Source organism: Pollachius pollachius (genome assembly GCF_949987615.1).
Source record: "Pollachius pollachius genome assembly, chromosome: 11".
Lineage (NCBI taxonomy): Eukaryota > Metazoa > Chordata > Actinopteri > Gadiformes > Gadidae > Pollachius > Pollachius pollachius.
The window spans coordinates 4,336,645-4,351,192 of record NC_136944.1 but is presented as its reverse complement, the minus strand read 5'-3'; positions in this window follow the sequence as shown (position 1 = coordinate 4,351,192).

The following is a 14,548-nucleotide window of genomic DNA, read 5'->3' as shown; positions in this document are numbered from 1 at the left end:
CCTCATTTAAATAATCAGGTTGGTTGTTCATCTTTGCGTTCATAGGGAGAATACACTTTATATTATTTTGTTCCATTATTATCTATTCTTTATAAAAAATAGAATTGTTTCTTGTACAGGTCACTTTGATTATGCAAATGAGGCAGCAATGAACATAATTAACGAATGTGAATCTCAAATAGTGTGAGCAATAACCCAATGACGATGAAAATATGTCAATGTTTGTCACTAACAAGCTTATATTATGCCTGGAACCCAATTTGGGAATTGGCACTTTTAAATAGTACCAAATCAGGGGCGATGCTAATCTATGAGTAATGACGCCAGGATTGGTCGGCTGCCGGGCGTGGGCGGAGTCCCAGGGTACAGTACACCGTGTGTAAGTGGGATGCAGAGCTGTTTCCAAGCCGACTCCAGCTGAACGCGTCATCGCCGCTCACGTCACCGAGTGGGCTTTCCACCGCGCTCGCTATTGATCCAAGCCTCGCTTTGAAGTAGAGAGGAGAGGAAGGAGGAGGAGAGGAGGGGAGGGAGGAGGGAGACATGAGAGGACAGGAGGGAGGGGGAGAGGGAGCAGAGGGAGGGGAGGGGAGTAGCGAGGAGTGAGGAGATAAGAGGAGAGGTTAGGATAGAGTACCGATGGGAAAGAGATGGGAGTACATGAAAAGGGAGAAAAGGAGAGGTTTGAGGGGAAGAGAGCTATACAGAGGAGATGGAGCTCTGAAGGACGAGAGGTGAGAGGAGAGAGGAGAGAGTGGATGGAGCACGGAGAGGATACGAGAGGAGAGAGGAGAGAGGAGAGCCAAAAGGATAGAAAAAGAGAGAGAATTGCAGAAAGAGAGAAAGAGGTGAAGGGAGACCAGATGATAGAGAGAGGAAGGAAGTAACAGGAAAGGACAGAGGGGGTGAGACAGGAGAGGTAGACAAGAGAAGGGAAAGGAGAGGCTATGACAGGTGAGGCAAGAAGAATGCAGGTGAAAAGAACAGTACTTCAACAAGGAGAAGAATCAATCCTGTCTCACTAGACCAGAAATACATTTTCTCATAAGGACAGAGATCTTACTCAGAAGACCAGAAATCTATTTATCTCAAAAAGACCAGACATGTCTTTCTCTTAAGACTAGCAATCTATTTTCTCACAAGACCAGAAATCCATCTTCTCCTGTAAGGAGTTTGAGATTATTGTTTTCCATTCCATGTTCGTCATCAAATGACTCATCATGGTGTGGTTATATTGGTCATCTCTGCCCCGTGCTTTGTTACCAAAACTTTGAGCGAAACTTTTCCTAACTCTCTACGTACCTCCACCAGAACATCTCGTGGACCCCCACCAGCCTGGATTAGAGGCATGCTGCCTCACTGAGACTAACAGAGAAGCGCCACCCTGCAGGAAGGTCCTCCCTCACCTCCGCACCCCTCCTGCTCCTCCTTCCAGCAGCGCTCCTCACAGTGAACCACCAGCTCCTCTTCTCCACTCTCAGAGAACTGGGAGTCACCTCCTCCTTCCAGGAGAACCACACAGTGAACCCCCAGCTCCTCCTCTACAGCCTCCCAGAACCAGGAGTCTGTAGCTGCCCCCCTCCCTTCCTGGGGGCCCCAGCTGCCGATCAACAACGACTCCATTGTTTTGCGGTCCTGGCTTCACCACAGTCACCACGGAGGAGCGAGCCCCCCCACTGACCTCAGGACGGCTGGGAGCCCACCCATCTTCTGCTGCAGACTCAAACTCATCTGTGGAGGCTGCCTCTTGGCCCATGAAAAATATAACACAAAATATATTGGGAAAAGTTTCTCCATCTCTTGTAAATGGTAAATGGACTTCATTTATACAGCACTTTCCTAACCAGCAGTCACTCAAGGCACATTACAATAATGCCTAACATTCACCCATTCATGCACACATTCACACACCGATGGAGTAAGCCACGCAGGGCGACAGCCAGTCCACCCGGAGCAGTTAGGGTGAGGTGCCTTGCTCAGGGACACCTCGACACTCCGGGGATCAAACTAGCAAACTTCTGCTTACCAGCAACCCCTCCCTACCTCCTGAGCCAGAAATAGTGAACTTAAAGCAGTTTCCATATTTGTGGAAGCTGTCCGAGTTGCTTTGGAAAGGAGCAGTTAAAGGACTGAATATTAATCACTTGGTTTGACTTTGGGCTTTAGGACCAATATGTTTTTAACGACAGTTGGAGCCGGAGGAGAGGAGTGGAGTTGGATCCCTCTCCAGGTAAACTGTTAGCTCTGTGAGGCCTGCTGGGTATGTAGGGCAGACAGCAGCTGGCCACTCCCTCCTGACCTACAACATCTGGACACACAGAAGCGCACGTACGTCTCCGTGCACAGACACACACACCTAATGCTACTTTCACATCCATTAGAGAACTCACATTGTGTGTGTGTGTGTGTGTGTGTGTGTGTGAGTGTGTTTGTGTGTGTCAAAGACAGAGGGAGCCAATCAGAGGGCACCAGGTGCGTGTGCAGAAAGGAGCCCAGAGTATTCGAGATCCTCGTCTTCGAACCACAGGGACGTGTTTGTTCGTCAAAGACCCCACAGAACACAAGTTCCTCCCCGTCCTCCTCCTCCTCTGTGTGTGTACGTGCGTGGCAACTGAGCTCGTGATCGAGCTCAGTTGCCCTCAGGAAGGCCCTCGTGATCGATACTGTGAAGACACGACGCTCTGAATACAACAGAACACGCAACATTCGTTCTTAACTCACACTCATCATGAGGGAAACCCAGGCGCACGCAGGACGTATTCTGGTCCAATTACATTACATTACATATAACAGTGCAACTGTATAGTGAATACAGTAAAGACACACAGAGAGGAGGAGGAGAGAGGGAGGAGAAACAAACGGAGGAGGAAGATTGGGAGGAGGAGGAGAAACCAAGGGAGGAGGAGGAGGAGGAGAAACCAAGGGAGGAGGAGGTGGATGGATGGAGGTAGACAAAAGAAGACAAGGAGGAGGAGGATCAAAAGGAGAAGGGGAAGGATGAGGCGCAGCGTGTGCTGGACCTGGAATGAAGGCGCAGAGTGCAGAGCAGTGCCTTGGGCAGGAGGAGATGGTGACGACAGCCGTCTCCCACGCCTCCCAGCCCCCCCTGCTGTCTACGCAGTCCGGCAGAACAGCAGCCCCCATATGCCAGGTCCAGCCGGATCACGCAGGACTTTTATTTTGAAGTAGTGAAAATAATGACGTGGGTTTTTTTGTCTCGTTTCTTCGGCCGGATTTCTTTCACCACTTGCCTACTTGGACTGAGGACGAAATGGGACACATGCAGTAGAAATATCCTCTGAACAACCCACGCACAGATATATGGATACCCACACGCACACACAGACACACACACACACACTCTATCTCTTCATAATGAGAGAGAAAGTGTGTCATATTCCAGTATCTTCTGTGAATGCACATTGACTTTATTTTTTTTTCATGATTCTTGGGCCTTTCGGGATAACTTTTCTCATTGTGTTATAAACTCATGAACAACGCTGGGGAAGTCATAAGTTTGACAGAGGACTTTCGCACACACACACACACACACACACACACACACACACACACACACACACACACACACACACACACACACACACACACACACACACGCGCGCACACACACACACACACTTTTAACCATCCAACCTTGTACAAACACAATCTAAACACAACAAAGCCAAAGTAATCTCAGCCAAGCAAAGCTCATCCATGCCGAGCAACAAACTTGTTTCCATGGTAATTTAATGTTTACAAGAGCTCAATGTATTTCGTTGTTTTCGGTTGTAAGCGCTCATCGCAGACGTTGACAAAACAACAGGGAGACTGCCTGTACGAATAATAATACAAGGCTGATATTCCAGTAGCAGTAGACTCTATTAACCTTTGACCTATCCAGCAGAGCAACTCGCCACCCAACTGTCACTCGGCCTCAACTTCCTCCTTAACAGGAAGTTGAGGCGACGCCTCAACACAAGGAGGACGTTAGCACAGCACTAGTCTCCGCCTCTTCTGTTAATCTGCCCTACATCCACATGTGACTAGCGCTCTCCCAGTGTTGGCCAAGTTACCAAGGAAGTGTAATAATCCTTTAAAAATGAATAATATTACTTTACCTGTTACTTGGTATCAAAAGTAATAAGTTACATTACTCGTTATATTACTATAATACTTTGGGAAAAATGAAAAGCATGTTTAGACAGGTCCTTTTAAAACTGAATCCACTTCATGAGAACAATAAATAACCTTACAAGAAGGACTCAACAATCCATCAAACTGCCAACATCACAGCCTCTCAAACCTGATGGGACACAGTGTATGAATATGTGTAAAAAACTAAAACAAAGCAACAGTCTCTCCCCACTGTTGAACTTGTGTTTTTCTGCATAGTCACTCAAAGGAGCAGCAAGGCAGTTTTTTAATGGTTTCCAAAACATTAAACGCTGCATAACACCACATTAGGCCGATATTGTGTCCAGCTTCTTGTTTTATCTCCGCCCTGAGACGTTAAGTTAGTTCCTAATGCTCGGAAGAGAAACAATGTTTGCATCTCATCAGCAAAAGCTTCTCAAACCTCTCCTCGGTTTGTTCCTCTAGGGGTGAGCACCAAAGTCGCTCCACAAGTGCGTTCAATGGGGTCGGAGAGTTGCGCTTCTTGTAAATGTTTGATGATTGTGAACCAGTTCAGAGGCTGAACCTCATACCCTCCTGACCCCTCCTGACCAGTCGATTGCTTATATTCCTGCCGAGTGGCTGACCTCAGGCCCTGTCTCAAATGCTAAAGAGTTTGTTCCATCTTGGCTGACTGTCGGAGCTTGAGGAGCAGGAGCTGTGGAGCGACACTCTGCTGTCAGATGCTCCTCACAAGCTCCCTCCTAGCCTCATCTCTCAGCCATCGCAGTCTGAACTCGGACAACTGGCAGCTGCAAGAAGTGAGTCTTTGCCATCCAGTACACCAGAAAACGCGATACTACTCCCATACAGCCTTGGTGTCTGCACTGGAAATATTCTTCAAAATCGAATGTGTTCCTGCCCCTGATTCTTTCATATGCTAACCTTGTTTTGCTCATAAGGTAATCAAATGAACTGTTCAAAACTTTTGCCGTTAGCTGTTTGCATGTCAGCTATTGCGGAAACAAAGACTACCTCTCCGAGTGTGGCCTTCGAATTTGATTCCATCCCTGCATATTCTCCCTACCTCTCTTGAGATCGCCCGCGAACGGCTTCTCTGTGGCAGCTTGGCATTGCCCTTGGCGGGTACTTTCTCTACGGTGCGTCGGAGTGAGAGTGAGTCAACTGTGTAACTAGGGAACATCTCCTCTACAAGTTACCCAGCATCAGTGCCTGTTAATTTCCCTTCGACAAGTTTCAAATTACTGTGCTGCTGTATCAGATGCTTCAACAAATTATGAAAAGAATACATTACAATACAATGTTGTGTTCTTTGCAGTTGAAAGCAGTTTGCTGCCTACACAAAGTTTAGAACAGACGACAATGTTCTTTGCCCGATACAAAGTCAAAGTTCCCTTTGTTCCTTGTCGGATCATTGTAGTTTGTGGTGAGTTGTGTCCTGTGTGTTCCCAGTGTTCCCGGTGTTCCCGGTGTTCCCTGTGTTACCCGTGTTACCTGCGTCACCTGTGTTCTCGGTGTTCCTTGCCTTTTGCGTTAATAAATTGTCCTTTACCTGAACTGTCTGCTATTGGGTCCTACCTGCCTGCCTGCCACCCGCTAACCGTGACAGGTCCTGTATGTATGATACATAGCCAAGTTAAGCCATGCTTCATCTTGAATAAAGTCAAAACACACTTGTATGTATTGAATATGTATATTGATTGAATTTTGTAAATGTACACAGAAGTGTAGACGTAGCTCTGGTGTTACATGGTAAATCTGTTGTATTTTTCTATTTACTTCCATAGGTTTATTCAGTCCACCATATATCTGCTCATATATGTGTGCATTCGTTCCTTGACCGCTGAGCAATCGTTAAAAATCACATTTTAAATCATACTCCTTTCACCATGGGTCTGTTAATCTAATAGTACTTGGGGTACGGTGCGTGATTGGTTCTTCTTGACGTCAATCAAAACCTCTTCCTGACGTAGGCGGTTCTCGACCCAGGTAATCAACACTGCGTCTGAGACACTTCTCCGCCAGACTAGCATATGGCAAGCCTTGTTTACACCTGGAAGGGCTTCTCCTGCTTCTGAGGGGAGAGAGGAGAGCCCAGGTGTGTTCTATATAAAGCCCGTCTGGCGGATCATCGCTGCAGCTTCAGTGTGCTCCGTTGCCAATCCTCCATATTCTGCCCACACACGACTGAGCCATCGCTGGGAGGGGAACCTGGCGGTAGCTGATATCGACGCGCCCCTTCTGCCTGCCGTTTCATGGTCCGCTCTCCGTTCAAACGCTGCGATCTTTAGAAGAATGAATCAAACTGATACGGCCTCTCAGTGCTCCCAAGGTCAGGGTTTTCTTCATGCGTGGAAACCGCTTTCTTTTAATTGCACTTCGGGTTTTGCGATGAAGTCAAAAGAAAGTGAAGAAACTATTGCGATAAAGTTCTAGGAACCGAAGTTAAATAAAAAAATAGATTCGAAATCATAGAACATGATGGAAAAGCTCAAGATAGAATCAAAGAGAACAGGCTAGAATAGCCTGGTAGTACCTTTGATGGCAGAACCGACTGCAGTGGTCGACCCTGGCCGCCCCCCACCTCGGGGGTTCTGCTGGGCTGGTGCGGTTCAAACCGGATTATCTTCCAGTTGGAAGCAATATATCATACAGAGCAGGTGTTACCACCCGACAGGTCAGAGCTCTCGTGTGTGTGTGTGTGTGTGTGTGTGTGTGTGTGTGTGTGTGTGTGTGTGTGTGTGTGTGTGTGTGTGTGTCTGTGTGTTTGTGTGCGTGTGTGAGGTCAGGTTTCACCGGTGCATATTGAGTGCTCAACACCACCAGCAGTACCACCCCCACCACCAACACCGCCACCATCACTACCACCACCACCCCCACCACCATCACTACCACCACCACCCCCACCACCATCACTACCACCACCACCACCAGCAGTACCACCAGTACCGCCACCACCAGCACCAGCAGAACCACCCCCACCACCATCACCAACAAAACCACTGCACCAGCACCATCACTACAACCAGCAACACCACCACCCCCACTACTACCACCACCACCACCACCTCCAGCACCAGTACCACCACCACCGCCACCACCACCACCACCACCACCTCCAGCACCAGTACCACCACCACCGCCACCACCGCCACCACCACCTCCACCACCAGTTCCACCACCAGCACCACCACCAGTACCACCACCACACCATCATCACCACTACCACAACCTCTAGCACAACCGCCAGTACCACCACCACCAGCACCACTACCACAACCTCTAGCACAACCACCAGTACCACCACCACCAGCACCACTACCACAACCTCTGGCACAACCGCCAGTACCACCACCACCAGCACCACTACCCACCAACCCCCCCGCCCCCAAGTGTCCCTTTTAATGAAACAGACCTCTGTTGGCCTTGCACTCCCGTGCCCCCTCTCTTCTCTTTGCATGTTTCCCTGTAATTGGACATCTTTCTCCTCAAGGTCAGCCGTCCGCCTGATGGGCGACCGTGAGACGGGGCTGGAGGGAACGCGCTCGCCAACGTGACGCTGCTTAATAAGCGGTGGCGCCCAGGGCGGGAAACAGACGGGAGATTATAATGACTCACGATGGGAAAGGGAAAGCAGCCGTAGAGTTACCCCCCCCCCCCCCCCCCCCCCCCCCCCCACTCGCCTCGTCCTTCATGATGGCGTCCGTTCCGGGCCCCTCGTCAATCCCCAGGCTCCCCTTGACCAGTAAACAAACCAGTGTTTGTTTTTTGAACCACTGGGCCGGTAAAGGTCTTCCTCCCAGGGTCAATTCAGGATTCAGGCGATGGTGACCCATCCTCCATTCACTATCGTTGAAATGTATGACTAATATAAAGTCTCCTTAACGTAGCAACACCTTGACTTTGAATCGTATCCACATTGCTTATTCTACTCTTTTGCATTCAAGACATTTTCAGCTAATGTCTCCCCAGTGAAAACAAACTGAAACTGAAAACAAAAACGCCAGTGACCCTGGCATTGCTCATGCCAGGGTCACTGGCATTTTTGTTTTCAGTTTTAATATTGTTTCTCAATTTCTCTCTTTTTTTCTTCGTAGTTTCTGTTGTGACTCTTGAAAAGGATTACTATTTTTTAAAAGCTTATCTTGGAACCAGCGCCTCCTCCGTGTTGCCAGTGAGCCCCCGGCTCGGGAAGGTGGTCTACAATGGGCTGGAGACCCGGGAGCCAGGTGGTGGGGCTCCTAGTGCTCCAGGAGGAGGTACTGCAGTCTGCAAATCGGTGATCTGTTATTGGGCTGCACCACCGGGCACCTCTTTGGTTGTTCCCAAACACCCAACAGGGAGGTGGTGTTCTTCCGGCGGGACGTGGAGACGGAGGGGCGGAGTGGTGGGGAGATGTTGGGAAAGGGGGAGAAGGTAGAGGAGTAGAGGGAGCGAGGGGAAGGGGGGAGGGGAGGTGGAGAGCCTGGAGGGAGTTGGAGGTGGAGAGGGCAGATGGAGAGCCAGGTGGGGAGGTGGAGATGAAGAGGTGGAGAAGGGATGTGGAGGTGGAGAGGTGGGGGGGGGAGGTGTAGATGAAGAGGTGGAGAAGGGATGTGGAGGTGGAGAGGTGGGGGGGGGGAGGTGGAGATGAAGAGGTGGAGAAGGGATGTGGAGGTGGAGTGGTGGGGGGGAGGTGGAGGGATCGCAGGGTGGACAGAGAGATGTGGAGAGCTGAGGGGCGGAGAGGCAAAACAGTGGAGGTAGGGAGAGCAGGGAACCAGAAGGAACAGAAGCGGATGGATCAATAGATCCATTGATCGATAGACCAGAAACCTTGAGGAGATATTGCAGAGCTCAGATCAGGTTCAAGTTCAAACTCAGCTGCTGCTCCCTCCCTACATTAGAACCTGGCTTCACTGCTGCACCAACATTAAACTTATAGACTGCCTGTGTTTGGTGTACTACTAGTACTCCAAAAACTTCTGCCATTCAACTGCAACTATTCAACAAAACAAGCGACAAATGTTACCCAAGGAATCACATTTTAAAAAGCCTTTTTATGATTCCCTCTGCCATTCGAAACCAGAAATGCATATCTACAAACCCTAGCCTTTGCTGTCAGACATTTCACATTATATTGAACAAGATTAAATCTTTAATTTGATGATGTCTACGGCGCTTTCAACATACAACATTCAAAACAACTTTTATGCAAAGTGACTTTCCGGAGCAGGTAGGGGTTGGCGTCTGGCTTAAAAAGCCTCTGCTGCAAAGATCTCCATGGTGACATTTTATTTTCCAAACTCATAAGCAGATGGAGGGGGAAGAAGAAGCAGTTGGCTTCATCAAACGAAAGTCATCCTGGATGAGGAGTTTCAGATCCAGAAGGAACATTAGGGGCTTTTAAGGGTAAATATAGAGCCTGTGCCTGGCGTGTCTGCCGAGCGCCAGCATAGACGCACTATAGATAAGTGTACCGCTGCTCTGCCAACTCCCTGGAGACCCTATACTGTAGCTTTTAGCATCTGGCTAAGCAAAGAGGAAACACAAATAAAGTCAACCCCAAACTTTTTTGTCTCTGATGTTTGGATGACGACCTCACCCCACCTCTCTGATGGGCCGGGGCCCCGGTCGAGCTGCCCGCCGGGCCCCTGGATGTATGGAGATGTGCAGGGAAACTGCACAGACTCAGGAGGGGGGGCAAACTAATTAGAGGTCTCGGTGTTTACATGTGGCCCCGCGCTACACCAAATCATGTTTACTGTAGGATTCGTGGAGTATCAAACACCACGCCCAGAGCACACTCACACAGCTGCAAACAAAGTGGGGACGGGAAGACGAGAGACGAGAGAGATTTACTGAACGCCTGATACTGCTAGGGAGATGGAAACAGAGACGAGGGGAGAGGAGGGGAGAGGGGGGGAGAGGGGGGGGACAGAGGATACAGATGGAGAGGGAGAGAGACAGGAAGTTAGAGAGAGAGAGCGAGTGCTTTGGCAATGTGAATGTATGTTATCCACGGCAATAAAGCCCATTGAATATTGAGAGAAAGAGAGAGAGAGACAGAGAGAAAGACGGGGAGAGAGACGGAGAGAGAGAGAGAGAGAGAGAGGCGGAGAGAGGGGGGAGAGAGCAGAAGGGAAGAGTGTAATTTGGAGAGAGTTAGAGAGCGACAGAGAAGAGATAGAAAGAGAAACAGACAGAGATCAAGATAGAGAAATAAGTTGGGACAAGAGGAGAGAGGAGTGATAAAGAATAGGGAGACAGGCAGGGAGGACATGAGGAGAGTGATACAGGTAGAGAGTTACAAACCAAATGGGAAGAGAACGAGGGGGAAGAGATGGAGCACAGAGAGAGACAGTAGGATGGACAGAGTGAGAGAGAGTGATAGACTGATGAGGGATAGAGGAAAGAGAGGGACAGGACTATGTACAGAGTGAGTGCAGGGTGATAGAGAGATGAGTGATACAGGAAAGAGAGACAGGAGTACGGACAGAGTGAGAGAGAGAGAGTGATAGAGGAAAGAGAGAGACAGGTGAATGGACAGAGTTAGTGAGCAGGGTGATAGAAAAATGAGTGATAGAGAACAGAGACAGAGAGAGACAGTGACGAGAGCAGAGGGATGGGAGCGAGCTACAGACTGGGGGAATGGAGAATAAGAACGAGTGATGAAGAGCAGCCAGACCTCAGATGAGCTCCACTGATCAGGTGCAATATACGTTTTTCATTTCTGTCCAACACACTCTCCTCCCCATCCACCCCCTACCCCCTGTCGCCGCGATCGATGGCCAGAGATTAGTGAGCATGCCTGGGGTATAGAGACCATTATCAGTCCAGGCTCCCCATCGATCGGCCCAGCTTGTGACCACGCCCCTCTGATGGTTGAATAGTTGATCCCAGTATTCACCAGTAACTCACCAGTAACTCAGGTCAGATCGGTACTGGAGATGGAAGTCATTAGGCCTGAGTACTGCTTGGTGGTTATTTTCATTATTCCCCTTCATGTCGAGTTTCCAGATGAACGCTCTGTTTGCCTGACATGCGGAGGCTCTTGTTATTCTAGTCTGTCCTTGATCTTTGACGGTTTAAATCTCTTAATAAGGATCCGCTGTGCAAAGATGACAGAGGGTGTGAAAACCTGAGCGGATTTACAATAAGATAAAGAAAATTAAAATGAATAGAACTCTGACTGTTTGATAAAACAGCTACAAAAACATAAAAAGATAAAAAATAATAATTGTTCTGGACTTTTTGGCTTGTGTTAGCGTTAGCCTAAATCCAACCATAGCGTCCAGGTCCTCATAACATTACACACCCAGGCTGACAGGGGCCACATATGGCCCCAGGGTCCGACCCCTGGGCCTTCGTGATCTGGCCCACAACGCAGTGGTTTACATTGACGTTTAGCAGATGCTTTTATCAAAAGCCACTTACAACCATGGACTCCACGACGGTGAGGTCAACCACGCAAGGCAACAGCCAGCTTGTTCGAAGCAGAGTGGGTCAGGTGCCTCGCTCAGGGACACCTCGACACTCTGTTGGGAGGAGCTGGGGATCGAACTAGCAACCTTACGGTTACAAGTCACCCTCTACCTCGCTCTACCTCCTGATCTCAGCCGACCCTATGGTTCCCCTCTCTTAAAACCAAGTAGGCCGAGTACGGACCTACATACGTGTAGGTTGTCATTCTGGGATAGCCTGGCTATTGCCAGACTAAGCTCAATAGATTGCTTGTAGATTGCACGTTGGTCTGGGGAGGCTGCTGTCATTTTCTTCAGCACAAGAGGCATGATAAACGGGCCAGTTCAAACGACTCTGTACGCTATTGGCTGCTTGCCGTCACTTCCCTGTCGTCACTGTGTTAAACCAGCCAATAGCACGCCAGGGGGAAAAGCCTGCTTGGTGATTGGCTCCCGCAAAAACGTATCGGAAGCAGAAAGAAATGTATTGCTCTTCTCCAGACCCTTCTGCAGGGCGAATTCAAATCGCCGGCAGAATGGGCTGGGGGTACCCAGTCTTATTCTAGGATGCTTGGCTGTCCCAGGACCACATAAATCACATCCTGCTGCCTTCAGAGGATCATCATGTGAAGGATGGGAACTCTGGCACTGCACCAGTAACCATAAACACACTAACGTTTAGTGTACACTGTCAATACCGTCACAATAACAGTTGGCTGTATATACAGAGTCAAATACAATTCATGATGAACCTCAGCTACACTGTATGTATTGTAACATCCACTATACTGTAAATATAGGCATCTGCACTAATGGTCTGCTGCTACTGTGATTTACAGTACGTGTGTCCAGCAGGTATTCTATAAATACTGTAATATATTGTATACCGTATCGAATGATATTGAATAATTTTCTGGTTTTCGTGTGCAGGTGGCGGTTCCTGAAACAAAAAGACATTGGAAAGCTGTCATTTAAGTCTCACATAGGAAGTCCACCTGCAAATGAGAACCCATCAGCAGCTCTGTGGTCCCCAAGGACAGAGTTATATAACTTGCGGTGAAAATAAATAAATAATAAGTGCAGACAGAACACTTCTCTGCTCGTCCTAGTTCTTCCTGTAAGTCAAAATAAGCACGCCAGGGTCACTAGGGAGACATTAGCTGAGAGTTGGGCTACTTCTGGCCGCTTCCAGCAGAAAGCTGGTCTAAATCTGCGCCTTGCTGGCTAGCTTGAAGATGTATTACATCCACACCCAGTTGTGCTATATCTAACAGAATGCTATGCACCATCTGTGTGCTGCTAGCAAAAAGTGGTGTTGCACATCAAAATGCTATCAAAAGATGTGCTAAGTCCACCTGCTAAAAGCTTTGCTACATCTCAGCTTAGGTTTAAAGCTGTGCTAAGTCTACAAGCTTACAGATCTCCTATTATACTACTTTTCCGGTCTTAATATCTTATTAATGACTCCTATAGAGCAACTTGACACGAATCACAGCACAAAAAACGATGTAGATTTTCGGGAAACTCTTCCTCTCATCTGGGCGCTTTAAGCATTCTCTGTCAACACTCGGCTTCGTCCTTCTCCGCCTCCTCGCCCCCCTCCTGCCTACCCCACTCCGTTCTTATTGGTCACCTTCCGGAAGAACATGTTGCAGCATTACCATACATGGAAAATCTGGATTGTTTTACGTAGATACATCCCGGAGATTTGAACAAGTGAATGGCGACCGGCGTCCCTAGTGTTTAGCGCTCTGCACAGCCACCCCAGACGGTCAGCAGGGAACACGCCTAAATGCATGTATGTCATTATTTGACACTTTAGTACGGTTAAACGTGACTTTAAATCATTATAACAACGTTTATAGGTCATAAAAGTCGAAAAAGCATAATAGGTGCTCTTTAAAGCTTTGCTACATCTGCATGCTAAAAGCTGTGCTGCGTCTACACACTAAAAGCTTTGCTACACCTGCATGGTACTAGTTAAAAGCTGTGTTAAGTGTACACACTAAAAGCTTTGCCTCACCTGCATGCTACTAGTTAAAAGCTGGGCTTCAGCTGCATGACGATGGGCTTTTTACGGGCGTGGTCCCCTGCCCTCCCACCTGCTCTGGACATCCGGGGAAATCTAGTGCTTTATGGAATAGGAGTAACAGAACAGGGCCTGACCCCGGCTGCTTTCTGTCTGGTTCTAAAGCAACCATCATGAGAGAGGGAGTGGGGGTGGACGGTGTTTACAGAAGAAAACACTGGGATGCAGCTCGCTAACGAGCCAACAGAAATACTTACACGACAACCGAAGGGAACGGCATTCAATGAACAACCTTGTTTCCATCGTTTTCTTGTGCCTTCCTCCGACAATTGTTTGCGTAGGCCGCGGTTGTTGTTGGCGAGCTAACAAGGCGAGGTTATAAAGTTTGTCAATGGCAGCTTTGAACAGAAATTTCCTCTTAATGACAAACGGTCAATACTACACAAAGAGGGGCTAATCAAGCCATAGTTGTCAGAAATGATGAAAAACACATTACTATCACACCTCCATTGACTGTGAAAGCACCTTGACAACGTATGGCTCACATTGATGGAATCACCCACACCAAGGGAAGGGGAGGAATTCTGAACCCTCCAGATTCACTGTGTCTTAAAGCTCAATTAATTAAAGCTTTTAATAATTGATCATATGTCATTGCGAATGATCCAGTTAGTTTAATCTATAATGCAAATACAATGGATGATGCATGGAGTGATGATACTATGATGTCCTGTTACACTGTCACACCACTGATGAGCAAGTTAAGGTTGGTTAAGGCTGGTTAATGTTGGTTAAGGATAATCTTCCTCAAGGACGCCTGGAGGTTAGGATGCGGACCACTGGGATCGAACCCGGATCATTCCAGCCTCAAGCCAAACGCCCGAACCACTCAACTATTCAGCGTTTAACTAAGCTATTCATGCTCAAAGTGGTTCATTCT